The sequence below is a fragment of the Meleagris gallopavo genome, chromosome 5, assembly GCF_000146605.3.
Source record: "Meleagris gallopavo isolate NT-WF06-2002-E0010 breed Aviagen turkey brand Nicholas breeding stock chromosome 5, Turkey_5.1, whole genome shotgun sequence".
NCBI lineage: Eukaryota > Metazoa > Chordata > Aves > Galliformes > Phasianidae > Meleagris > Meleagris gallopavo.
The window spans coordinates 29,802,288-29,829,820 of record NC_015015.2 but is presented as its reverse complement, the minus strand read 5'-3'; the positions used below and the strand labels follow the sequence as shown (position 1 = coordinate 29,829,820).

General features: G+C 35.4%; 1 long non-coding RNA gene across 3 annotated transcripts in view; it reads right to left on the bottom strand.

The window, feature by feature from the left end:
• The window catches only part of LOC116216674, a 36,304-nt gene extending 9,236 nt beyond the window's left edge, over positions 1 to 27,068 (bottom strand). For 2 of the 3 annotated variants that reach the window (XR_004159926.1, XR_004159927.1), the window contains exons 1-3: positions 25,660 to 26,108; positions 22,526 to 22,623; positions 5,067 to 5,175 (exon numbers count right to left, since the gene is read on the bottom strand). This is a non-coding gene — a long non-coding RNA (uncharacterized LOC116216674). Of the gene's footprint in view, positions 1 to 5,066; positions 5,176 to 22,525; positions 22,624 to 25,659; positions 26,109 to 26,206 lie in introns of those variants that run through there. The other variant, XR_004159928.1, reaches the window with a different exon arrangement.
• Positions 27,069 to 27,533: the final 465 nt, after the last annotated feature.

Below are 27,533 nucleotides of genomic sequence, written 5' to 3'. Positions count from 1 at the left end.
TATCTGAATACAGAAAGGTGGAAGGGCAGTGCCCATGTAATAAAAATTACAGATATTCATGTTGCAAAATGCTATATATTAATTGTAACTCAAAAAAATATTTTGATACTATACCTATGACAAACAAACAAAAATCTTCTTGGACAGGCTGTACAAAATTCATGATTTCTAAAGATAGTTGTACATTTTACATAAAACTCAATATTTATTCTCAAATCTAGAAAAAAATGGTGTTTATGTTAAAAAAATACTAGTACAGTGAACCAGAAAGTTGAATCATAAAGTGATTAGTGCACTGAGATCATTATATTTCTTTCATGAGAAATTAATGCCTCGGGATAAAACTGAACAACCACCCCTAATATAAGCTAATACAAGTATCTAACAATACACCTAATCAACTAAATAATCCTAGTATGCTACAAGCATGTAAAAATACAGATGTTCTTGGCAGTCATGAAATTATCTAGAACTTTTCTGATTATAATTACAGTATTTCCCTTACTCTTTCCAACAATATATCCACACTCTCCAATACTTGATGACATAGAGAAATAATCATTCAATTAAGAGATGAAAATATTTCCTCTCTTTTTTCATTTCATTGTGATGGACATCTAGAGGACCTCAAAATTATATTTGTATTGATACAATGAGGTCTACCAATAAGGAAATTATATTTTCAACAAAAGACTAAATTAAGTGAATATGATCAAAGCACTGTAAAAAACAGAATCTATCCTGTTTTGATAACGGAAAAGTTTCAAAAATATGGAAGACTGGTAACAAAGCATAGTGTAAGAAAATATCACAATTTTTAACTTTGCATTTCCATCTGTACGTTCAGTAATAGAGGAAACTTATAACATTTACCAACACTATTTATTTGTGTTACAATGAGGTCATCAGTTTGGATTTTAAGGCAACATAGACATCTAAAGGGAAGATGCTGACAACCTTCTGATTTATGTAAATCAAGCCTAACACATTTCATAGTCTGCATGTCACTGCCAACAGGAATTAAAAAGTAGTAACAAACATAAACAGCTCTCTGCTTCATAGTTCTGAAAATAGTTGATAGATCTTAGGGCAGAAATTCCCCTAGTCTTCAGTGCACGCCTTTTCTTCTCGATCTGCAATCTGACATTTCCTACTACACATTTAAATTCACAGCTGCAGGCTTTCTCTCTTTGGGGATTGCTTCCTTTAGGCCCAGTCTGCCGTAGGCTAAAATCTCGCAAAGACTTTCACAAATTCCAATGGGCATATATCAATTTCTTCAGCTGCAAAAATCCAGAAAAGATGCTACAAGAAATCACCAACATTCTTGGTGCTCTATCACTCCGAAGAATGAGAGTTGGAGAACCACTGTTCTTAATCAAGCATCATCTGCATTTCTAACTACCTTCAGCCAGACTGCCAAAGACTGGGCAGAGCTGGTTCATAGATATTTTCTAACATTAAGAGAGAGTTCAAAAAATTGATCCCGAGACAAATCCGGCAAAGCAGAAAGAGCACTATTTCAGACTGATGTATTGTAGACCACTATGTTTGAGCATTAAATCTAATGAACAAAAATACTTCTAAAATTTGTGGTAACGTAGATGTAAGAATACAAGAAATTTGTCCTAGGAAGTCATGAAATTTAGCAGAATAATCAGGCAATATCCCTGAAAAAAATTACAATTATTTTGCTCCTTTCATTTTTCAGAATAGATAGAAATGTGAAATTAGTTTATTACTATGAAAAATTAAATAATGATTAAATTATCATTGAAAGTATAGTTGAAAAGATAGCCACATATGGCAGTGATAGCAATGATTTCTTAAAAGACTGTGATAGTGAGCAAGTAGCATAGCAAGTTCTCTACTATATTTATAGGTACACGATGAACCACTTGGCAATGAGCATAAAGTCATGCTACCACAGTACAGATACCAAAGATAATAACTGAAGTCAATCAGTAATGGTCCTAGGCACTCATATGATGTTTGCATCACTACTTTGTGATATCCTAAATGTGTGACCTAATACCAAATAATTGGTTATCCTAAGCGATCATCTCCATCTCTGTGCTTGAACAGTCCTGCTGTGCATAAGACAGCAGCTCTCCAAGAGTAATCCATCAGTAGAGCATTAAGACATTTCAAGATATAGCTGGACACAAGCTGGAAAATGCCACCTCAGGGAATGGGAACTACCGCTAGCAATACATCAGGTAACGGTGGTACCTAGCCTGAGCCCTGAGGTGAGTAACTCACTTCTGAACATTTTGATCTGGTTCCTGGACTAATTAAAAGTTAAACAGCTCCCTCAGGAGCAGAGAAGCCACCCCCACTCATGTCACTAGATGGGCAGCTCAGCCTCCCACACTTGTGAGATGGGCAATACAAATTCAAGACCCAGATTTAAACAGACAGCAGGGAAACACAGAATACTGATCATCGGGCAGCTTACTATTTAAAAGCCTTTGTCAGTTTGTAGAAAATTCTATCCTGGGCCTAAAAAATATATCTGTTATAAATTATATTAAAATAAATACATTTGAGAAAAAAATTTCAGATGAATCCCACCTCTATTCCAATTCTATTGTTTGCTTTATAAAAATACATTTAGTTCAAAAGAACAAAACAGAAAGCATGGAATTCAAAGCTAGTTCTGCTCCTATTATTCTGTTCATCTCCAAGTATAACAAAAATCATAACTGCACCTGGGCTGAAATTTATGCTGAAATAATAGACTTCTCCTTTTGACATGGGCTTGTATTCTTATTTGCTCCTTAGCTATAGCAGAGAATACAAAAATATTTCTTAATTGAATCAGGAACATTTTCATGAGAAAACAATTTTACTTTGAAAAAAATTATATATACTCAAGCATTTCATAGTTAGAATAAAGTATATGAATTTTTACTTTTATTAGCTCACTAAGCTAAATTTTTCTAACAAATTCCATGTAACTATTATATGAATATGTACAATGTCTTTATGTATAATCACATATGTTGAGTAATATTGTTAACATTTCCCTTTCCACTTCCACTAGATTTTTAGAATTTTTTCCCTCAACAGATTTCACGATTACTAGCATTGGCTGTTATCTTGCCATCTACTAGCAGAGAAAGAGAAGCATGACAGAGCTGGAATGGTGTTGAGAATGCTACTTTTGTTTTTAATTGCAGCACTACAGCACATCAACAGAAAAGGAAAGGTCTGTGTTTTATGATAAAAAAAGTAAACAGTAAGCATTTAATTATGATTTCCCTGCCAGGGTATTTTCAAGAGTCCTATTCATGTGCAAAAATCAGAGTGTTGTAATAATAAATCTCCATCTTCTACCAAAATAAAGGTTTCTCCATGAATTTTCATATCAACATTTTTCAGCACAGGTACATTAAAACAACATCAATGTTTTGAATTTACATGTCATAAAAAACTAGTTGGTCACAAAGATGTAAGTGTCCCTTGAACTGCTAACACACACACCTCTTGGAGACTGTTACTTGTTGAAGGATAACAAAATAGATGAAATACAAAACTGATTTAAGTTAACTTTGGATGTTGTCTCAAAACTTTTTCTAATTTGCTTGCAATACAAGTACAGCTTTCCTACTGATAAGCTCAGTGGTAAAAAACTGTATGTGTGCAAGTGTATGCAGACATAAGTACCACATTGGTACAACAAAAATATCAATATTAACAACAAGTGAATATACCATAGGACCATTTATTTAAATTCCTTTTACATAAGATGCAAGAGGACATGGAATATCAATAAAGCTGAAAGACACCCTGCAATGTACTGCATTTACTTCCTTATGAAGTCAGTGTACTAAAGAAAACAGAAGGGAGAAATCCTTGCAGTGGCTAAAATTTTATGCACCTTGCCTGGTTTAAGTCAGTGTGAAATGGTTCAAGCATTTTGACCTGCTCAATGAGGATATCTATTTTTTGATATGTAAATTAGATTATATTGATAGTCTTCATTGTAATAACAAGAAATGACATCTAGTTCTAAGATGTTCAATAACATCTAATAATACATAGAATCTACTACTAAAATTAATATGTAACAATTATAGATGAATGGCTAATATTGTGATTAAATAATAAAAAATGTCATCTAATGTAAATTAATACGTTGAAATGAATTTTGAAAAGGAATTAATGAAACAGTGCTAGCTATTTTGTGTCTGGAGATACCAAACAAATGCAGTGTGAATACAAAACTATAATAATGTCCCACGTAGGTCAGTCACAAAACTGGCCCCTGTTACAATGTTGGACTAAGATCAATCTTTATCTCCTTAGTTCTAGAAAACACCAGTAGGATTTACTGCTTCATATCACAAGAAAATTTCTCTAGATATTCTATTAATTTAAAAGTCTGTAAGTTGCAACTAGCCCTTTCTAAAGGTTTCACATCCAAAATTTTTGAAAGCCACTGAAATGTAAATGCCTTGGAAAGCTACAAAATCCCTTTCAGGGTGAAACTGAAATTAGCAGCAGAATAAGATTTAAAACAGAATAGCATCTGAATCAAAGTGGAATCCAAGAAAATCATATCAGTGATCTCAGTTATTCACATGTAATAAGGAATTCTCTCTCCCATTTACCTCAAACCGTGATAGAATTTATCACATGATTAAGGGGATCTGTGAATTGCCTTGCACATGTAATGTTAAAGCAACTTTAAGTGGGAAATTGGGAGGTTTGTCTTCCTTGAATCTTGCATTTTTCGCTTTTGTGAATTCATACATGAAAAAATTTTACTTTGTTTTAGATCATCACAGACTGAAGCCCAAAGACTTTCATATATAATTTGAACATAATATATAATATATAAGCTCAAAATTAAACCCAACTTCTCAGTAGTACTCCAATTCAATTACATTTTACTCAGAATCTATCCTGAGTTTTGCTCTTAATTGAAAATAGGCTTCTTTTCAGTTGGATAACTCAAATACAGTGGATACAGTTCAAAGTGATAGAATCATCAAAAGAAAAAAATTACTCTCATTTAGTAACAGCAAAGAACTCAATTTTAAGCTCTCATTTGGACTTACATCTGAATTCTAAACTTATCCACATTGCAGTCATGTACAGTGAATGTACACAGAAATCCAGATATACTTGCTTCTTCTTCCTCATTCCCTTATTCTCAAAAAAGTCTCCCTGTAACAGAACAACAGACAAACACATGCAGGATTAAAAAAATAAAGGCCACACAGAAAAAAATGAAAGATTTTAATTACAAACAAATACATTAGAAAATAATTTCAAAAATTACATTGTCTTCCAGAATTATATAGTTTATAGCAATCTGTTCCAGTGGACCAGAAGGATTAAGTTCTCCAATCTCTATGTGAATATAAACAAGCCAATAATTGGGAGGTCAGAAAAGGAAGGCTCTGCCTCCCACAGAATTCATTGCTTTAGGTAAGCAAAAATTGTGCCTCGACATTTATTGAACCCTCACATCAAACACAAACCCTATAAATCATTTGCTCTGCATTCTTACAGAATAAATGCCAAATAAATTCTAGATCAAATAACATTTCAGTCACTTAAAATCTCTGCAACTCTGACACCTTTTTCATTAACATAATTCCCATGCAGTGAGCTAAATATGACTCATTTTAATGCTCTATCAATATGCCTGACCTCATAATAAATATTATGGTCCTTTGCCTTTAAATGTTGAATAGTGGTGCTAAGGTCAATAGCACATTAATAGAAGTCAACTACTTTCATGAATTGTTAATTAATTACTTTTGTTTTGCACATTACATTGGTCAAAGAAATAACAATAGGCTTTTTCCACAAGAGAGAAGAATAATGTGTATTTGTTCACCCAAAGCAAAGATGTAAATTCATATTGTCTTAATTACTTGGATGTTGGAAGGAGCCTTCTTAAATATTGCTTAGCATTTGGATCATCATACTAAATACATTTTGGCTAAGATACAGTGCCAAAAATGTTGGTTAGTGAGGTGAAACAGATGTAGAGTTGACACAAGAACAATCAAGTTGAGTTCAAACTCTTGCATGTCAGGACTTTTCAACAAGAGCAGAATTCTCTACAACAGCTAGTCCTCTGTGCACATATACTAGCATCTCCAAATTGCATTACTGGAAAATAAAATGTTTACTTGTACCATGCGAAAAGGAAAAAGAAATATCAGACTATATTCAGGTCCACCTTCCCTACTTTACTGCAACATATCTAGAGTAGCTTAATTCCCTGGGTAGTTCTGCTGGACTAAAACTCTACAGAATGAAGACTCAGAACTACTAATCTAATTGAACTTCTAAAATGAATAGGTTATCAGGAAACATTAATCTAAATACTCAAGACTTCTTAATTTAGTTGCCTTAAGGAAACATTAGGAATGTGTTGAACTATTAGGGAATCAGGAAGCATCAAAATTAAGTTTTGTTGACTAACATTAAGTACAGATAGGAACAGTACTATTTACTTCTATAATTTAACTTACAAATTTAAAATCATGTATTTTTAAAATGAAGCTAAATGAAATAGCTTAAATACATTTTAGATGTATTGAAAATACACTTAGGCATGCACAACAGGAAACTATTCAAGTCATTCAAAAGCTCAGAGAAAATATATACTAAATATGCTTACAGGAAGATTTTGGTGATAAGGAATGGGTCAAGTTCAGGTTGGATATTAGGAAAAATTTCTTCTCAAAATGAGTGGTGAGGCATTGGAACAGGTTTACTATGGAAATATTGGAAGCACTGTTTCTGGAGGTGCTTCAGGCAATGATGAATATAGTACTTAGGGATACGGTTTAGTGTGCAAAATTGGTGGCAGGCACAAAGTTGGACTGAGGATCTTAGAGGTATTTACCAACCTATAATGACTCTTATTCTGTTTTATGATTCTAAGTTTAGCTATAGGCAATGGTTACTTATCTAATAAAAGGGATCATGTCCTATACAGAAAGGTTAAGTTCTTGTGGGAACTATTTTGAAAACAATATTAGAGTGTGGGACAGAAATACCTAACAAGGCTCAAATTAAATTTGACTCAATCTTCTAATACCTGAAGCTAATGGGATATATCTGCTCCAACTTTTCCAGCAAAGCAATTCACTTTGACAGATATTTTCAGATGACTGTTTAAGAACATTTCAGCTAAGCCAAAGTAGGACATTTAAAAATTCTTGTGAAAATTAACTACAGCAGTCACCACTATTTTGAGAGAACTTATTGCTCTACTAAAATATAACAAGCATTTCATAGTTGAGTTATATTTCTACTCATTCAGGTTATATGCATTCAGTAATTTTTAGAACATGTGGCCAAATGGAATAAAGAATGAAAATGCATATTTTATGTAGGTCACTCTGAAAGTAATGCCTCATAGTTATTTCCATGGAAGTTTCAACAGAAACAAAGAGCACAATGACACTATTTAGAAGAGGAAATTATCAGCTATACATCACTCTTTTTCAACACAGTCACAACCATTTGCTGTGCATTTACACTAGCAATGAACAAGAGCCTGCATATTGTGCTCATAAAAATCTGCATGGCCATCCAGAGCATGGCTGGTCTTTCATGTTATCGTCACTGCTGAAATGTACCATCCACCACTTCACTGTATTCACATCCACTGTTCAGTCTCCATAAATGTTCAGCAAGTGTCAATGAATGTCATCAAGCACAACTCTTTCTGCATGGAGGAATTCAATCCCACACCTTTGCATCAAAGCTCTTCCATACCAGACACCATTTTGTCAGACTGCCCCTCTCCTCTGCTTCCGTCTGTTGCATAACAACAAAATTTAATGGAATACTGTTGGAACGATTTAACCACTACTGTCATACCATCAGTATCTGCCTCTGACACTGCAGACCAACTTATTAAATAGAAGGCATTACTTTTGGAGCAGCCCTTGTAACCATAAGTACTACAGCTTTGTTTAGAAACAAATATGGATGTCTCATTCTATCCTAATGTTAAGCCAGGAAACAAGACAACAAACTGAATAAAGAAAAAAAACCTATTCCACTAGCAACCCACTATCCAATCATAGCACATCTGCCTTTCTTCTATGATGACAAGGATGCACAGATGTTTTTTAATATCCATAGACCAATATGCTAACTATAAAAACAAAGGAACACACAAAATATACTGCCAGTAATTCTGTTAATCTAAGATAAAAACGAAGATGAAAACAGAATGAATCAGGTTCTTCAAACAAACTTCTTTCTACTTATAAATCAGAGCACTAAACAGAAATAAATACATATGTATCCAGTGATCTAACACCCATCCCAGGCTAGCCCCATCTTGTGTCACTGTCTAAGTCATGCAAATTACACCAGAACTGCCAGTTGACTAAGATTAATGACACTGCGCCAGCTTCTTTGTTTCTCTCTGCAGCCGTTTAGTGTGAAATACTATCCAAAAACATTATCTATCCTCTATTAATCCCACAAATTTGTTCACACCATGCACATTGTTTAGGGCAATTTACAACAGGAACATACTGAGCACAATTGCATTTAATTACTTGGGTTCTAATTACATTCATTAAAGGCTAATAAAATAAATGAAACAGCTTTAAAAGCTTCTGCAAAACACATGGGTCTTGTCTCCCTCATGACGCATACTGTAGAGGTTTGATGTGAAACACAGATTTCAACATATATGTCTATTATAGATAGTAACATACACAAAGACATGAAATGCATAGATATGTGTTTATTTATACATACACCATATGCACATCACTTCTCAGTGATCTTGATTGCTGCAGATATTTACTTATATTACTAGCCTTGAAGATGCCAGGCAGGATAAGATAATTTTTAAGATGGTATATTGAGAGGGAGTAATATCAGTTTTAAAAATTCAGTTATTTTAAAAGTCAGATCTTTTAAATGTTTCCACCTGTACTACAGAGTTATTCCCTCTTTCTCCCTCATATCTGCATTATAAAAGATACAAACTGACATCAGAAAGGAGAGTGAGCCAGCATGAAAGAGAAGAAGAAAGAAGAGGGAAAACCACATTGCTTTATTTGGTGCATATTCTTAAAAATATTTCGTTAAGGCTCATTTCTGACATTCCTCTGAGGATCTGAATTTTGTTTGTAGCTATTTACATTAAATAGCACATTCTGAAGCACACTAGGCAGTCTAAATAAATACCCCATGGCAGTTAAAAATGTAGCTTGTTAATAACACAATTTCCTAATTCTTAAGTTTCTATGCTATTTCCATTGTTTATAAAGCTGTTTATGGCAAAATGCTGTTGATAATAGTATCCAACAGAATGGTGAGCTCCTCTTGTTGTAACTATTCATTTCACTTGGATTTATAAGACGACCTCGTCATCAGGAAAAGAAACCAAGTTCTATTTAATTACACTACAAACCTTATACTATACATATGTGGGCTTAGATGAAGATTCAATTTGACACTTTTGGAAATGTAAAATTCTTTAAATATTCTGCATCACAAATATAACAGCGATCAAACAAGTCTGCCAACAGTTAAAAAGTATATAAACTTAATGTAATTTTGTTTTATGAAGAAATGCAAATTACAAAAAAAAATTCAGCTTGCAGGATTAGTTTCCAAGGACTGCAGAGTTTACAGTTCTCTACAATATATGCAAGCACATCACTGGTAATCCCAGATAACCAAGTTAATTTCCAGAATTTTAATAAATGTTTTTAAGCTCCATGAAGCACTCAAAGACTTGGGGCAGGTTCTCTGAAGTATATCAGATCAATTCATGTATCGTCTCTACTATAATTTAATAATCATTCTCTGATTAGAAATTTATTTAAACATTTTAACAAGTTCCATTTTTTTTAGTCCATTACAAAAAAATTATATTTTACCACAAAATAAAATACAGAACATTTTTTCTACTTGGAGTAGTCTTTACAAGAAGCATGCTATGCTCATACAGCACTTTGGGCAGTTTCACTGAGAGCAGTAAAAATAACATGGCTATGTGTACCACTTTAGAAAGTTCACCTTAAAATTATACAACTCTGCCACATACACATCTCAAAATGTTTCTTCTTTTGAGTAGAGAATCAATTTCTTTTGCAAACTATTAAAAGAACAGGCATTATAATAAAAAAATCATACGAATCCTTCATTCTGATATATAAACCCCTCATCGTGAATCAACATTTGCTTTGGAGGAGGGAGGAGGGGCACCCATCCTGCACAACAAAGCGGCAGCTCAATACAGCTGCCATCTGGCTTCCTCCCGCAGTTCACTTCCCAGAGCAAACAAGATCCATAGTTTAAGGAGTGTTGGGGAAGGGAGAGGGGCTGTAGTTTTAACCTTACAGCTTTATGATGGGGCATTTTTCCACTCTATAAAAACCCCTCTTAATATAGGAGAATAGAAGGTTCAGGAAATTGTTAGTAGGATAGAAAGCCTTTCACTTGTGTTTCTGGTTCAGATCCATATCAACTCAGTGGTAACCAAATCTAACTATCACTTGAAGGACTTTTAATGAAGTGAGTTAGCTGATCTCAGTATAATATCTAGCGAGCAAGCTTACATACCACTAAAAGCAACACCAAACAAGATAAACTCTTCCCTCTTCACTGTGCAGAAATCGCTTCTCACCAGCAGCAACTGAGAACCCTTCAAACGTTAAAGTATAAACCAAATTATTTTAACTACAAGAGAAGAATGAGTGCCAAAAGCATGACAGTCAGTTAGGGGGTTCTACTGCACAGTACGCAGTTTCTGTTTGAGTTTATAAAAGCAGAAATTTGTCAATATTCAGGTTATGTTTTAAAGCCTATTGTCCTTAGATTTCCTTAGGTAGATGGAAACTTGAGTATAAAAGAATCTAACAGTTTAGCTTTACACTTGTACTGGACTGATGGACACAAATTCTGTAGTCTTCCTGCATGTTATACAGTGGTGTGCATTCACCACTTTGCCAAGTTTACAAATACTAATAGAACCAAAGATTCAGCCTTTGTGTTCTGATGGTTCTATCAAACAAAAATGACTAGAACAAAATACATGCTGAAGTGATGGTGAAGTTGCTGCTTTAAGCAGTAACATAAAACCTAACAGTTTACTTGTTGCAAACCATAAGGATCCAAGCACTTTTATATTAAATTATGACTAATATCAAAATGATTGCTATAAGTTTTCATTGAACTCAGTGGAGTTTTTCCTTTCCTTCAGTGGGATGTGACTTGATATACATTAATGGTGAGGTTGGTATGCAACCCAACAGACAGTTCGCAGCATGATAAAGTGAAAGAATTTCTTTCCGTATCTAAAAAACAATGTTAGTTTATAGTCAAAGGAAAATAAACATAAGAATCAAACATCCACATTGCAGGAAAGGTCAAATGCCATTCTAATACCATACAACTGAATGGATAACATTCATTAAGACTGATCAGTGAAAAACACCAACAAAATGAATAAATACAACCAAAAAGCTAATGACCTCAATCCCTAACACCCCCTTGACCCTTATTACTACAGCTGCTCTTGTTGGAAAGGATTAAAGGGTCTAGGAATCATTGGGTTAACATACAAGGGCTCAGAAATTTGACCTTCATTACTTACAACATATATCCCCTACTAAAAATGAGTATATGAGGAGAATTAGAAACAGAGCTAGCAAAGGTCAGCTTGAGTGCAGACAAACTCAGAAAAAAAGAGCCCTGAAGGTTTTATTTCTCACACAGTACTTTGTTGTAACTAAGTTGGTCTAGCACAGAAGCAAGATTGGTGTGGCTGGCATTGTTGGACATACTAGATAAATTTAGGGCACACAAACCCTTCTTCATGTCTTTAGCAGAAGCATCAGCTTTCAGAAGTAAATAAAGGAACAACTACTCAGCATTAGACAGGCACCATGAGGTCCATTTGTCATAAGATCTATGAATAACATCCTCATCACCATGAACTGGACCTCCTCACTTACTACAATTATAAATTCAATAATCATGACTTTTTAGCCAAACTGTTCCTGAAAGAGTCCTATGCTAAGGTATTTTCCTAGATATTACGATAAACATCAAAGATGCTATTTTATAAACTACAATGCATACAAAACCACAGACTAACAAATTTAACTCCACAAACCTGCAGCCATCTGAAACATACATGCACACAAACCAGGCATCCTCAGATACCATCCTATTCACTCTGAAGAAGAATATAATGATACCGATTTAAACCGCCCAAAGATGACTTCAATGAACGAGCACACTTCTGTAAAACGATCGTGTTGGGTTTTTTCGAAAGCAATGTCAGATAACCTTATGCTCAGGTCTTCAAGAGAAAATTAACCAGTTATAAGCCCTACTTGAAGAAGCTATTTTGAAGATGTGTTCCAAAAACCTCCTTGGCCTTCAAAGAGCCTTTAACCTCAGAAAACTCACCATCAAAAACATCCTGACAATGGTCCAAACACACTGACTGAAGACCACATCTGAGCAAGAAACAAATTCTGACAACACATTTCTATGATTACTTTAAAAAAGATCTCTCAGAAAGATCATCACTATCTTCCAGTTCCAGAGAGAATGTTTTAGTAGCACATTTCCGTCTCTCGTCTTTCCTTCCACACTCTCCAATCCACTGTGCTCCATGCACTGTAAGCGACCTGTTTCCCTAGAGGAAGTATCTGTCTTTTTCCTGTTCTCAAAATCCCCGTATCATATCATCCTGTCCCTTCCACAAATACCAAAGATGTATGAATTGATGTATGCCTGCTATCTCTGAGCAACTGCTTTCAACTTTTATTTTGCTGCTATTTCACACAGGGAAGAGCAGCTTGTGTGCCTGCAAGCCTAACTTTTCCAAATATGCCAATTGGTGTAATAAAAGATATGACTTCTATCTACAAACCTCCTCCTGTGTTTCTGTAAAGACAAGTATGCTTAAAATAAACTAAAAATGTGAGACAATTACAAGACAAATTATGATGTAATAAAACTTACGGTTCATGCTACTTATAGCTCTGAAACTCAAACAGTATTTTCCCATATTTTAAAAATTGATTTTGGATATGTTATTCCTGTAGATCTGAAACTGAATAGTTAAAAACAATTATCATTTCTCTAGAGGAAATGGGGAAAAAAAAAAGGTTGTTTTTGCCTTTTTTCCAATGACTCTTGAGGGCAGAATTCAGCATTCATGGCATTCACACACAACAAAGAAGTGGACGAAGACAAGCATGGAAAGAAGATTTAAGGCATATTTCCTATTTTTTCATAACAAGAAATCCAAATACTAGGAAAGAAGTAAATTCTGATCTATCATGGAACTAAGAACTTCCACAAAATGAGGAAGGTATTGGAACAACTAGCTCTCCATACAATTGGAAATGGATTTCACTGCAGGCCAGTGAGAAGTCCTAGAGTTTGAAGAAAAAAACAAAAACATACGAAGTTCAGCTCTTTGCTAAGCCAGGGTACACATTTACATTTTATGTAATTGTTCTTGACAATTATAGACTGTTAAGTGGCATTTATCTACTGAAAGAGAGAAAAAGACTGAAACAAAAGAACACACAGAAGAGTTAAGAAATTCAGGTGCATCCTGGTAACCCACAGTTGAATGAGTCTAGTCCCTCTCTTAATTAAGCACATAAATCTTGACAAAATTTTATGAAACTTTATATGGAAACCTTTTAAAAATATTTGCACTCTAGTGCATCTATTCATAAGGCAGCTTCAACATCTCATTCACTTTATGGGAAGAAACAATTTTTTTTTCATAGTTTTAGTAGACAAAGCAAGCTAAGCTCTTAAGTTTTCCTTGTATCTCATCCTTGCTTTGCTCAGCTGCATCCATCTCACCTGGCACTCATCTTTACTGCAAGCAAGTAACCAGACACATACCACAATACTCCAGATATTCAGATATACCAACCTCTTGTACAACGAAATCAGTACTTATCTTCTTTACTAGAAATATATCAGATCCGCAAGAACCTCCAGCTCTTCATATTAACGGTCAAGAAAGTGTCATTTATAGCAGAAGTTCTTATCTTCATCTTTTTTCAGATCTTCAGACCATTTAGTATTACTACATGCTTCAAGGTCACAGCAGTAAGGTACTTTTGAATAAAAGCCTAGCTCTTGTATGTACAAACACTGTTTTTAGTTCATATTTTCTGTGCCAGTGTGATTAATGAACATAGTAAACAAGTTAGCCCCCTGAAAAACCCCTTTATTTAGATGTAGGATAATCCTTAGATAGGTTTTAATCTTAATTTGTAGTGCATTTAAGCCATTTATAAGTTAACAGAACAATATCATATCTTATAAATTTAGTGACAATACACTGGACAAAATGTCAGCCATCACATCCACATATCTGGATTCTGACATTAACAGCAACATTTGTACTCCATTCTGTATCTGGGAAGTTTATCTCACATGGTTACACAAGTCCTACTGGTATTTCTTTCTAATATTTCAGTAATTTGAATCTATCTAATACATTCAAACATATACTAGACGGAGTGCTCTTCCAGCAGAATCTCTTTAACAGCTCTCCCAAAAGTGAAGCAGCATTTGCAACTATATTTAGCAGATAAAGGCAGGTACATTCTGATTCACAGCATCATAATGTTATGATGTTTTTTAACAACTGTATCTGGGAGATACAGTTCCTCCTAACGGGAATACATTTCCAGAAAATCAAAATCACACCGTGGTAAATATTGGCACTGTGTTAATATGTACTAATGCATTACACATAGCAAAAGACAGAAAAGCAAAGAAAATATGTTTCTGAGTTGCGTGTAAGTAATGTAAGGAAGAAATAACACAATGCAAACTAAAAGCCAGATACCTTTTAATCTTAAGTATTAAGTTAAGAAGCTCTACCATGTAGCTTTTGGATCACTGGCTTTCTGGACTAATTCCCATGAGCAACATAATTTGAATAAAGCCGTAGCTTCCACACTTCATCATACAAAACAATGGCACATAGGCCTCACTTTTTTAGTTCATATCAATTCCACACTGTAGTCACAAATATGAAGAGCTAACTAGCTGTTACAGACTGAATAAGTACTGAAATACACTAAAAAGCACTATTAACTTTTTCAGTGTTGATTAAACCAAAAGGCTTTCAAGAAAGAAACAAGTACATAAAAATTCCTTTTCAGTACTTATTCTTGTTTCTTCTAACACAATTGAAAAGTGTATGTTTGTATGTTTTCTGCTCATCTCTTCTTCTCCAGTGCAGCTAGCAAAGTTCCTCGCTGTCCTCAAGTTGTCTCAACATTTAACAGTTTTGTAAGTTTGTGCCAACTTCAAAAATTTTGAAAGTTCAACCTGTCAGATCTGTGGCACTAAAATGCAGTTAAGAACTTGTTTTTAAATCAATAAAATAACAAAACATCTCTAGGAGATACCTGCATTTACACCCCAGTAAAATTTTCCTGGAATAACGCTCCATATCTGTAATTTTTATTAAACATAGCATAATATACTGCTTGATCTCGATGGGCTAGAAAATATGTTAATAGTATGCAAACTTCCCAGTGCTGAATTTACCACATATGGCATTATTGTACTTCGTAATGGTGAATATAGTTTTATAAGCAACATACAAATACATTACTTTGTTAAGATGTGCCTTGGCTACGAACTGATTGATCTAAACAATACTGTACTATATACCTCTGAATTCCTACAAGCATTAACTGATAAGAATGAAGTTTATAACTGACAAATCTTATGTATGCAGTAAATGAAGACATGAAGTAGTTGAGATCTCGTGTTGGATAAGACTCTAGTCCTTGTTAAAATGTTATTACTTCAGAGCAGGTTATATATCATCCTTGATATAACAATAACACATGCCTTATTTGTACATTTTCTGCTTGCCTTTCAGCTAAGATTTTACAGTTTGTAAAAGATTAGGAAAAAGTTGCTAAAGGATTTAAAAAAGACTCTTGCAGTGTTGTTTAGAAGACAAATACACGACTGTTTTAAAAAAATACAGCAAACAGGACTCTCATTCAAACGACTATATTCTGTTTTATTTTCCTAGTCTTTGAAATTATTGATTTAGGATAAGTTTATCAGTAAAGATCATTATGTGTGATAACAGGGACAGATAAGTGGTACTGCTAACCATGAACATATAACCAACAAAACTAACATGCGCAATTTAATGTGCATATGCTACAATATTAAATTCTCCAAAGGTTCCTAGGATTCATGCTTTGATTAGTGATTCTATAAATAACTTAGATTTGTAGGGATTGATTTGAAGCAGCTCCCTTTTTCTTTGTTCTGTCTCACACTCAGTAAACAGTATGATTACAGTTAATATTTAAAACTTAACCAATCTTCTGTGCGGCATTTCACTGTCAAGAACAATAAGTGGAATGGGATGAAACATCCAAGAAAAATCATGCAAAAGTTTTGGATTCCCTTTTGTTTGATAAAAAATGTAGTTTTTTCCAGTGTGCTACAGTTTCTCCACACCTTAATTATGCTCAGTTCTGAAAAAAATCTTTTGAAGTAATCTGTATAATTTCTCCATTTTTCTAGAATTTCTATGTATAAAAGTCAATTTTGAATATTTCCCCAGAAAACGTTGAACTAACCTAAGTTTGGATGTGGAGGTTAATGTCAGGACTCAGGGAAGGGTTAACTTTCCAAATGTAGTCACAAAAAAAGTACATGCCTTGAGGCATGTAAAAGACATCATACATATTTGTAAATAAATAGAATGCATACTTCAAAAAATCAACCTGAATTGTTTCTAGAAGTAAGGAATAAGTCTCCAGTTCCTCAGATGAGTAACCTGAAATAACTAAAGAAAATGTTGAAATTCTACCTTTAAAATATGTATCATAAAGTCTTACAAATAATCATTCCAAGAATTTTATTATTTGCTACAAACATTTACTATTATCAACAGTGGAAACTTTGCTCCTGTGAGAGCTGCATAATCAAATTCTTAATCTATTTACATTTTCGGTCGCAGTTTACAACACCAAATTTCAGCCAAAAGCTTTGATATATTGTACTGTGATAATTTTTGACCAAAGTAATGCAAACTCCCTTCTCACTCAGTGACTGATTTGTATATGTCTGCACAGATTGGTGCAAAAATCTAATCCACATTCTGAAGTGGTCCAAAAAAGCTACACATCCAAGCCTGCCACAGTGGATGAGTCTGGCAAAGCAGAAGACTTTGATTAACAAACTACCACATTAATATAACTGTCTGGCTTCTGGACTTGAGCTATTTTGCACTGATCAGCAGAAGGCATAGAAAGACAGACTTGCATCCATTTACATGCTTTTGTATAGATATATACTTCAGATATGAATATGTGCCATAAATAAGTATAGTGTAGAAATCTTTCACGAACATATGTATTATTTAATATGTATTTTTAATATGTATTTCCAACTTGTACAATTTTCTACTCTATGAGAGTCACTCTGCTCTTTGGAACACGTGCACAGAAGTTTTTATTATTAGCTACAAGGGAAAATGGTTTAAAAAGGCCTTTGAAGAACATCAGCAACACATCCTGTATTTAGATGAAGATCATTAAAGATCTATTTTACTTTTCAAAGTATTTAAGTGGTGACTTGAGAAACAATACTGTAAATTAATAAACCTAGCAAACAATTTACCAAAATCAGGAAATTGAGGTGTAACAAAAGCAGGTAATAAATAAATCAGGCTACTTTCAATCATCAGTGAAAGTAATTAACCAGACAGAACAGGACTATTGTACTTCAGTATGATTTTAAGTCAAGAGTTAAAGATCGTTTTGGTTACTCTTTTGATTTAAAAATGTTATCTAATTCAGTCACAGGTGCTGAATTGTAATTAAAGATCTACAATATATGTAATGTAGGAGATCTTGTTGAATGACCACAGTGACTTCCTTCTAGCCTCAGATCAGAGAAAAGACAGAAATGTATTAACAACTCATTTTTAATTTAAACACATTTTAACACATCAGCTGAAAGAAAAGATACATATTTGCACATCTAACACAAATGTATTATCAAATACGATCTTTACAATACTAAATACAATAACAATAATCTCATTTCCTAGGCTTTTTTCTTAAATCACATCATCTAGCAACCTACTTTACCGCTTTGAGCGGTCTCATCAACCTGCCACAAAAGACACAAGGTATACCAAAGCCATGCAACACAGCAGTAATCTACATTTTAACTTACCCTTAGGGACTACTTAACCTCTAGCTTTACTCTTTTCAGACAAAATGAATAGTAAGGATAACTGTGATGATGTATATGTCATAACTGTGTAAAGGTCAACAAGGTTTAAATATGTTGCGTTCTTTTCATAAATATTTGACTAATGGAAATGTACTTCTCATCTTTAAACCTTGAGATTGGCACCTCAATAGGCAGCAAATTATTCTGAATGAACACGCAAAATACAGTTCCCTGCATCAACATCTGACTTGAATTTCTCCAGATATTTGTCTGAATATGAACACCTAATATCAAGTAATGGTATTAATACTGTTATCACAGCTTACACTACAAAGATAAGCAACTACACCATAGATAAATTGAGTATCTTTACATTGCTTTGATTCTAAATGATTCTGGACTCACACTAACGTAAGTAAAAACAGAATCTGGTCTTATATATCTCTTATTACTAACCAAGTGGCAATTTCACTTAGTTGGACAGAAAGGGCAAATGTTTTATTACAGAAGAGTAGGAGACCTACTTCAGAACTGTATTTTGGCAATCTGCAGTGCCAATCTGGATATTTTTTAAATAACTGATTTTAGATACTTGCTTGATGCAAGTACACTCAAACCTTTCTTCCCCAACAAAAAAAAAGCACTATTAACCTAGAAAGATTTTTTTCTTTTTAGAACTGAAATAAAAAATGACATGATGTAAAGAAATCATTAATGACTAGTGCTGTATGGAATTACATGTTTATATTTCATTTATTAGTGCCTTAAACAATCCATCTATACTATCTTCTCTTTTGATTCTTGAACTGAAAAACACTAGTTCTAAACAAGTAACTATATGATTCCAGAGAGAATGTCATCATACAAGTCATTAATATTTTTATTACTAAAAAAGGGTTTGAGAGAAGCTTTGACAATTTCTTACATCTACATGTTTTACTGGCCATTGGATTAGGCAGCTTTTTTTTTTTCCCCCAAGATTGGTATGGCTCGAGTTAGATTTAAAAACAGGTCCCAGCGGAGGCTAATAAATGGATTAAAGTGGAACATAAATTCCCTATGTCACCCAGTTCCTTAAACCTTGATGTCAGTAACATGCCTAATCATTCCATTATTATAAATGTCAAGTATGCTTTACATGTGTTAGAAAGAGTGAGTGGATATCAAAAGAAATAGAACACTCACAAAATTGTAATACTATTATAAACTTCCATGGAAAAATATTTGAAATATTACAGTGGTCACCTAATAGTATTCCAGATTATTATTTTCTTATGATTTGCACCCTGAATCCCCTATTATGAGAGACGGGTCTGGATATCTATTGCATTATATATGTTTTACTTCTCCTTAAGAGGGCTACTTCCATGAGCCACTGAAGAGTGTGTTAAAGCAGAATTAAACTTGTAATGTGATTTTTTTTTCAGTAAGTTGAGAAATTGCAAGAAGGAATTTTCTTTAAAAAACATTAGAATTTTCACCTAGTCAGCAAAATGAAATGCCTCAGCTGGAGTAGTTTTTGCACTGGATTTTAAGAATATTGCAAGATAGAGGAAAAAAATGACAACCCTTTTTGAAAAAATGACATGCAAAAAAATGATCAAAAGGAATGAGCTTGCATGCAATACAAAACAAAAACTGGAGACATGGGTCAGCAGTATAGTAACCTTGAAAAAAAAGGTTAAAAAAAGCTAGAGAATTTATCACTCTCCCCTTTCTTCAAAGTATACAGCAGAAAGTGCTTTAATTTGCAATATGTGAGTCTAGGAATAAACATTAGAAACAAGCTTGCAAACTTCAAGTGAGGTAAAATACAAGAAGATGCTGCCAATAGAGACGATGTTTTTATGGAAACCACAATAACAAATTAGAAATGTTTCTGTATGAGATAGTGCAGCTGTATTTGATCCTATCAAATATCTGATCTGGTTGCCTGCATGATCTCATGAGTTTAGTTGCATTCTACATTTCTATAATTCTGTGACAACCATCATTCAAGACTACAGTTCTTTAGCAGTAAAAATAGTTGATATGCAATGGTAGGTTAGAATCCTTGGGCAATAAAACATCAGGTATTTTGGAAGAAAAACTGAATGAAATCTCAGCTATTCAACTCAAGTCCTTAAGTATATGGTGGCAATACAGATTTCACTACTAGTGGAAAAAAAACCCTTAATATGCCTTTAGATCGGATAAGCTTTGGGAGGGAAATAAACTAAATCAAAGTTCCAGAAAAACTGTCATACACTTAGAATTCCAGACTACACATAATCTTTTAATTTTTGGGCTAGCTAATCATATGCAGCCCCCATTGACATCAAATATTACATGTGATGACTCATAGCAAGCTATACAAGCCAGTTCCTTTCCTTTTTTTTTTTTCTCATTTTTCACTGTGTGGGAGTAAAAGAAGGTGGACAAAAAAGAACCAAATTACCATAACAACACACAATTCTACAAATATAATTCCTGTAGTCAGCTAATAGGGACTGGTTGAGTCAATGGGTCAGGGAGTTAACATCAATCTGTTTTCTCTTTCATAATTCCTGCTTAGGCAGAACTTGTTTAGCTTGCAGAAATTTGCTGGAAAGCCATGAAGTGAAATACTGGGGCTAGTTTTAGGCTTCTGCAGTATTGATCTTTCTATCTGAAATTCTTTTGGCTGAAGAAAGAAAGAAATAGTATGTCAGAGCATCTAAGTAGTCTATGTTTTCTACAAAGTTTCTTTAATAAACTAAGCAAAGCCTTGCTGTCTCAAAATAATGCTTGGGAAAAATGCTTCAAAGTGATTGAACTTTTGCAATTAATTGCCAATTAACAAACTAAAAAATAAATACTGAAAATGGAATACAATCTATCACAAAGTATATTTTTATGACATCAGAATAGTTGGTTATATATTGGGTTAATATTTCAGTTGGGTTATTTTTTTTTTTAAATACGTGCACACTGCAGAATTACTGTTACAAAGTCAAGCTGAAACACATGAAAGTTTTTCTCCTCATTTTGATCAACTGATTGTTCAATTCTTCTGTTTAACTATAATGCAAGATGGTGCTTGATTTGCCTTATTACCAGAAAAAAAAACAGGCAATACACCTCTGCAGTATTTCTTCCTAACCTTCAAATTCAAAATTTGGCCTCATTATTTAATTTATCCATGCCATGCATACTAAGAATACTATGTATTCTAATATACTAATTTCATATATATTTTATAATGAAGCTCATTACCATAGTAGCGTATTGTATAAACACTAGCATGATTACATATATCAATACATTCTCAATACTCCTTTTCATCTGTGATGCATTTTTGTATAAATTTGTGTAGGTGTGTATATACATACGTATACATCTATGTGTATGCTAGAAATTAATTTGAAAGATCTATGCCAAAACTGTTCACTGATTTGGTCTCTGCAGCATAATACACTTAGGACCTCACTTTTCTGAACACTGTGCTGAGTACCCTGCATGTTCAAAGTAAAACTTCCATTAATTTCAATTCCATTGACAGTGCTTAGCATTTCGTGTAATTAGGCTTTTAAATGTAAATTCTAAGAAGAACATATGCAGGATAATCATATTGCTTAATGGTTGGCACCTAATTTAGATGTGTAATTTGTAAGGTTAATCCCCCAGGTAGCTCTGCTACTGTCTAAGGAAAGTAGTCTTGCGGCCCTGTGCAACCCTATTTCCTCACAGAGAGTTAGACTCGCACATTGATTTAGATAAAATAAATATTATTTTTATATCTATTTTCTTCTGCCATGTTAAGTTTTCATCTGAATCTGCTGATCTGTCTCACAGCTGTATGCACAAAATTAGCAGTAGCAGTAATACAAGTGCATAGGTATTCCTCAGAAACTGTCCAGAGTAGGTCAAGATGATCTCTTCAGGCAGTAGATTATAGCAACTATGTAATTAAATTAAAGATCTGGCACATAGTAGTGTGTATATTGTGTTAAAAAAAGGCCATATTGAAAAATAACTTTATCAATGGACTTCCATGCTTCCATAAAAAGTCCACAAAGGAAGCAAGGAGAGAATACCTATTACCTGGGCAGCAGTCAAACTACCTTAACACTTCATTCTGTAGATTCTGCTTCATTCACCCAAGTACAAATTCTGCAACAAAGGAGGTAAAGGTCCTACAGAAAACAATGTAATTCATCACACAACTACAGTATGTCCTCTGCACAATGAATGAAGTTGAAATCCCCCTGAGAAAAGAGCAGTATACTGTAGTTGATGATACTTTAAAACACAGAGACAAGGGCGAATAAATATTAAGTACCTGAATTTGAAAGCAGATATTTTCACACAGGTTTCTGCATCCAACTATTGAGAACTTGAAAAAGGAGTTCCAACCACCAGATATTTCATCATGTTGAACTACGGGAGAGAGAAATGGTAGGATAAGAACACTTAGAGCATATTATCATCTCAATTATAGAAATTGATTTTTAATAACTATTTTCAAGATTCCTTTACAGCTTGTTACAGAAAACACATAAACATGCAGCTTAGAACCTTAAGAAGTCTGTATCCAAGTCCATTAAAATTGATATGCTTTCAATTGATGATAGATTGAGCACCATGTAAAGCAGTGTTTGTAAAACACTATGCAAACGCAGACTTTTTTTTTCCTGAGTTGATTCAGTAAGTAAATAAGTATTTTAAAGAAAGATATATTGGATATAATATTACTGAAAACTGACTTAATTTGACTGAGTTACTCAGGTGATTATTAGCAACTTGGCTGAAGACACAGAACAAAAAAATGTCTACTTGCCCCCTTGAATATCTTGTATAACCATTCTGCTATTGTCATGCTTTTCACACAGTTGTGGTGCCAAGCAATTCTATGAATACTTGTAGGGGGAAAAAAAGATCAGAAACTTACAGTGACTAGTGAATTGGCAAAATTGTCAGTGTTTAACAGTGATGTATAGACCAACTGTTCCTTTCTTTTTTTTCCTTTGGATAAAAAACTGAACATATCATGGTTTCTTTCACAGCACAATCACTTTCAAAAAGTACATTAAAACCCATGGATAAAAATGAGATTAAAAAAACTGAGGGTTCTCCTTGTTTATGAGGTAACAACTGTATCCCAAGTTCTATCTACTGAAGTGTGTTTAGTAGACCTGTTACAGATACAGTTGCTAACAAAGATGTTACACAAGCAGAACTGCATTTCACAACAAAAGAATATTTGCAGGAATTACCATCAAACTAAAGTGGAAACATTACAAACTTCAGAAAATTGTAATAAGCACTCTAATCAATAAATGAGATTTTAGTTTTACCAGTTTCCAACACAAACACATACAAACAGACTAGAAAATATAAATGGATACTAGCACGCTTTGCATTAACTTTGCTACAGAAAGCAATGCAGAATAGAGATTGCGTCTATGAAGAAGTAGGGTGGTCAAATAAAAAGACAGCTGGATGGTCATAAAAATCTAATAAAAACTTGCACTTTGTGCATGAATTGATTCCCCATAATATCATACTACCATTAAGTATCATTAAGTATTCTCAAAACATAGTGCTTTTAAGCTCTGTGGAGGTATTTTCTCTCTGAACTTGGCTGTAAATCACACTATGCAATCACTTTTTCAAGATAATGGAGTACACCTGCTAATAACAGTTACAACTACAAACTAGCACAAAATTATAAAAATAAATAAAAATAAACTAGCCAAACAAAACAGACCAAGGTGCCATTACTTACTATCATACACCAACTGTAGCTAAGACTATCATCAAGCAATGATAATTATTACTGGAAGTACTCTGCCAGATGTATTGTAAGTTTCCTGATTTCCGCCCCTACAGCTTACATGCTCATTTTCTCCCCCCATTTTTCTTTCCAATAATTTGGTTCTCCCACTACTTCTTTTTCTTCAGTCCTGCATCCTTTTTGGATGAAAACTTAGTTTTTATAAAAGATGGACTAGAACCCAACCCCAAGGCAAGAAAGAACATTTGCCAAGGGCAGACAGCAAGGGAGGAATATGAGAACAAATGAAGCCCATAGCCCAGTATCCAACCATTTGTAGCTGAGAATTTCCGAGCCTCCCTGGAAGCATCCAGCCTGGGGAATACTGAAAAGGGATCTAATCAACACTTATAAATATCTAAAGGGTGGGAATCAAGGCTCTTCTTGCTGGTGCCCAGCAACAGGACAAGGGACAATGGGCACAACACAAGAAAAAACTTTACTGTGAGAGTGACAGAACTCAGAAGCAGGCTGTCCAGCGAGGCTGTGAATAGATACTTTGAGGTGCAACCTACTCTAGGGAATTTACTTCAGCAAGGGGGCTGAACTCCAGAGGTCCCTTACAACCCCAACAATTCTGTGATTTCTTTCTCATTGGAATAACTTAACTAATTTAGCACAAAGTGAGTTATATTTTGCATACTACACTTCCCAACTATGTTTCACATTTCACTGTAAATGCTTCCTTGAGATAAAAGCAGCAGTTTACATATCTGAGAGCTATCTCCTCGCTATAGCTTGCTCATCTCGGTTTTACTGGACTTTAATGCTAGAAGGTTATTTACTTAATTTTTAAAACAGTTTTGAAACCCATATAACTTTATTCCAGTACAAGAATCTAGGAATCAAATATATAGCTAACATGTATGTCAGATAAATACACCTAATACACACACAAAACACTGTCAATAAACTGTTTATTTCATACTACTGTTCTTCTAAATTACTCTATGTCTGCACTGCAGATTGAGCACGTGATTTAAAAACATAATAATCAAAAACATAGTACTGAGCAAGGGAGATGAACAGAAATAAGTCTAGAAGTTATATCTAGTAACATTGTTTTTAAAAACAACTTCGTTAGAAATGATCTCACAACAAACACAGTAAGATTTTAAGAAGCACTATTTTTTTCTTTCTAAAGTACCCATAGTAGTAGTAAAGAAAAAGTACTTAGTTATTTTAAACATAAATGCCAGGGGAAAAAAAAAAATCATAATTCTAAGGATCAGAAGGCCAACTGTACCCTGGGCTGCATCAAAAGAGGAGTAAGGGAGGCAGTTTTCTCCCTCTACTCCACCCTTCATAAGGCCCCATCAGTACTGCATTCAGCTCTAGATCCTCCAGCAAAAGGACATGGAGGTGCTCATGCAGGCAACCAGGACCATCAGAGAGCTGGGGCACTTTTCCTACAGGAAATGGCTAAGCTAGTTGGGCTGGTTCAGCCTGGAGACAGTTCCCTTCTAAAATTTAACAGAAAACTTTAATTCCTGCATACACATTCCTGCAAAGTTGCAAGCCCCAGTTAGGCTCCACTGCTGTACTATTGTGCCACTTATTGCATCGAGTTTTGTTTTGTTTTTTTAAACCAAAAAGCAGGAGAAACAGTCATTTCCAAGCCATACAGCTCTAAGCCATACCTTAGAACTGTAATGGAGTGGGCTGCAGATCAGCTTCTCCCTGCTTTGGCCTCCAGCCCCGTGAGCCTGAGCTGCCACTGCAAAGAGTAACGCAAAGGCCTCTGCCAACCCTCCTCCAGCCCTCTCAGATGGGAAAGCCAGCGGGCACTCCGAGGCAGCCACCGCTCTCCTCCAAAAGCGAGGGCCAGGAAAGCACGTCGAAACAGCCGGGAGTAGCCAACAGCTATGCGAGCGGCGGCTGCGCAGAGCCAACCCGCACGGGGCCCCGCTTCGCTTTTCTACTCGGCTCTCTCCGCCCGGCCGCGCCGCGCCGCTCCGCTCCGCCCCTCCCCTCCCCTCTCACCGCTCCGGCCGGGCCGTGGGGCGGAGCTGCGGGAGTGGGGCGGCAGTTACCCGCGCCGTGTGATCGGCGGGCTGGGAGTAAGGGCGCCCCGGGGGGCCATCGCCCCGATCCCCCGATCGCGGGTGCGATCCCTCCCGCCTCGTTGTTCGAGGCCGGAGCGGCGCAACTCGGCCATTTCTTGGCGCCGCGAGGCATGAAGCTCACCAAAGCCCAGTACGATGAAATAGCCCAGTTCCTGGGGCACGTGCAGCCCACCCGGCAGAGCCTGAGGAAGCTGAAGGAGAAGTTCCCTAGGTAAGTGCTTCCTGTCCCCGGCGCGGTGCGGCGCTGGGCGGGCTGCTCTGCCGGGCGGCGGCCTGCTGCACTCTCAGAGCGGGCTCAGGCCGCGCCATCAGCTCCAACCACGTCCTCCAGCCGCTGTTTCCAGTTCCAAGCCTCTCACAGTGCAAAACCACCCGGACACACACACACACACGTCATTCTATGACAAGGTGCAGCTCGCTAAACTGCTGCTTTCGGAGCTGGATACTTCCTGCTCTCTGTGACCCGAGGAGATAGACACAAAATAAAGTGTGCACCTTCCTCTGCTGCCCCTTCACATGTCAGCTCTCAGGGCACTTCTCAGGGCTCCGAAGCACCACGTGCATCCTGATAAATGACAGCCTTTGCTCAGGGCCTTGCCCCTGCAGGTGAGAACAAGGGTGGAATCTGGCCTGGGATACTGCTTTATCAGACCCATGGCTTCCACACCGTGCTGTGCCCTCAGTGCTTGTATGTGAGCATCCATCGGCTTCCTCACCTGACAGCCTTCAGGATTGTCAAAGACACTCGCAAGTGACTATAGGCTACTATGGAAGTTGCACATGGCAGGATGTGCTTCATGTACTGATCTTCATTTCTAGAATTTGCTTACTAACAGTGATCATAGAGTTTAAAGGACATGTTGCAAGAATTTTTTATTTTTTTCTCCAGCTTTTCTCATAGGGTTATTAGTGCCAAATTGGGTAGAATTGGACTGAATTCCACTGTGAAAGGTGTGGTATTGTCTTTAAAACACACAGGTAATAATACAGAAAAATGCAGTTTCTTAGGTGCTCTGCTTACCCTGGTGAGAGATGGAGATAAATAAAACAAAAAAGCATTCATGTGCTTCCTGAACAAGCCTTGCTAGTCTTACCACAAGTGTGACTGCAGATGCTGTATGAAGCTGTGTGCATTGTGCAGTATGTGGTTGAGGAACCAGTACAAAGCTTTCAAAGTGTCCAATGAAATCTTTTGCTTTTTCAGGAAAGTAATGTAGTTAAAAATCAAGCTGAGGCAATGACCCTGTTGTAGAGAAGAATTGATGAGAAAGCAAAGTAGCTGGTTCAGTGAGCGCATAGAGTTGCATTGCTGGGAGCCCAGCTCAGCTTGCACAGTACTGCTGCAGCTTGGGAAATACTTAACTGTGGCAGCATATGTCTATACTTAGCAGTTGTCTTTCAACTTTAACATTCATGTTTATGTTCAAGCATCTTCATTTTTGACAGCA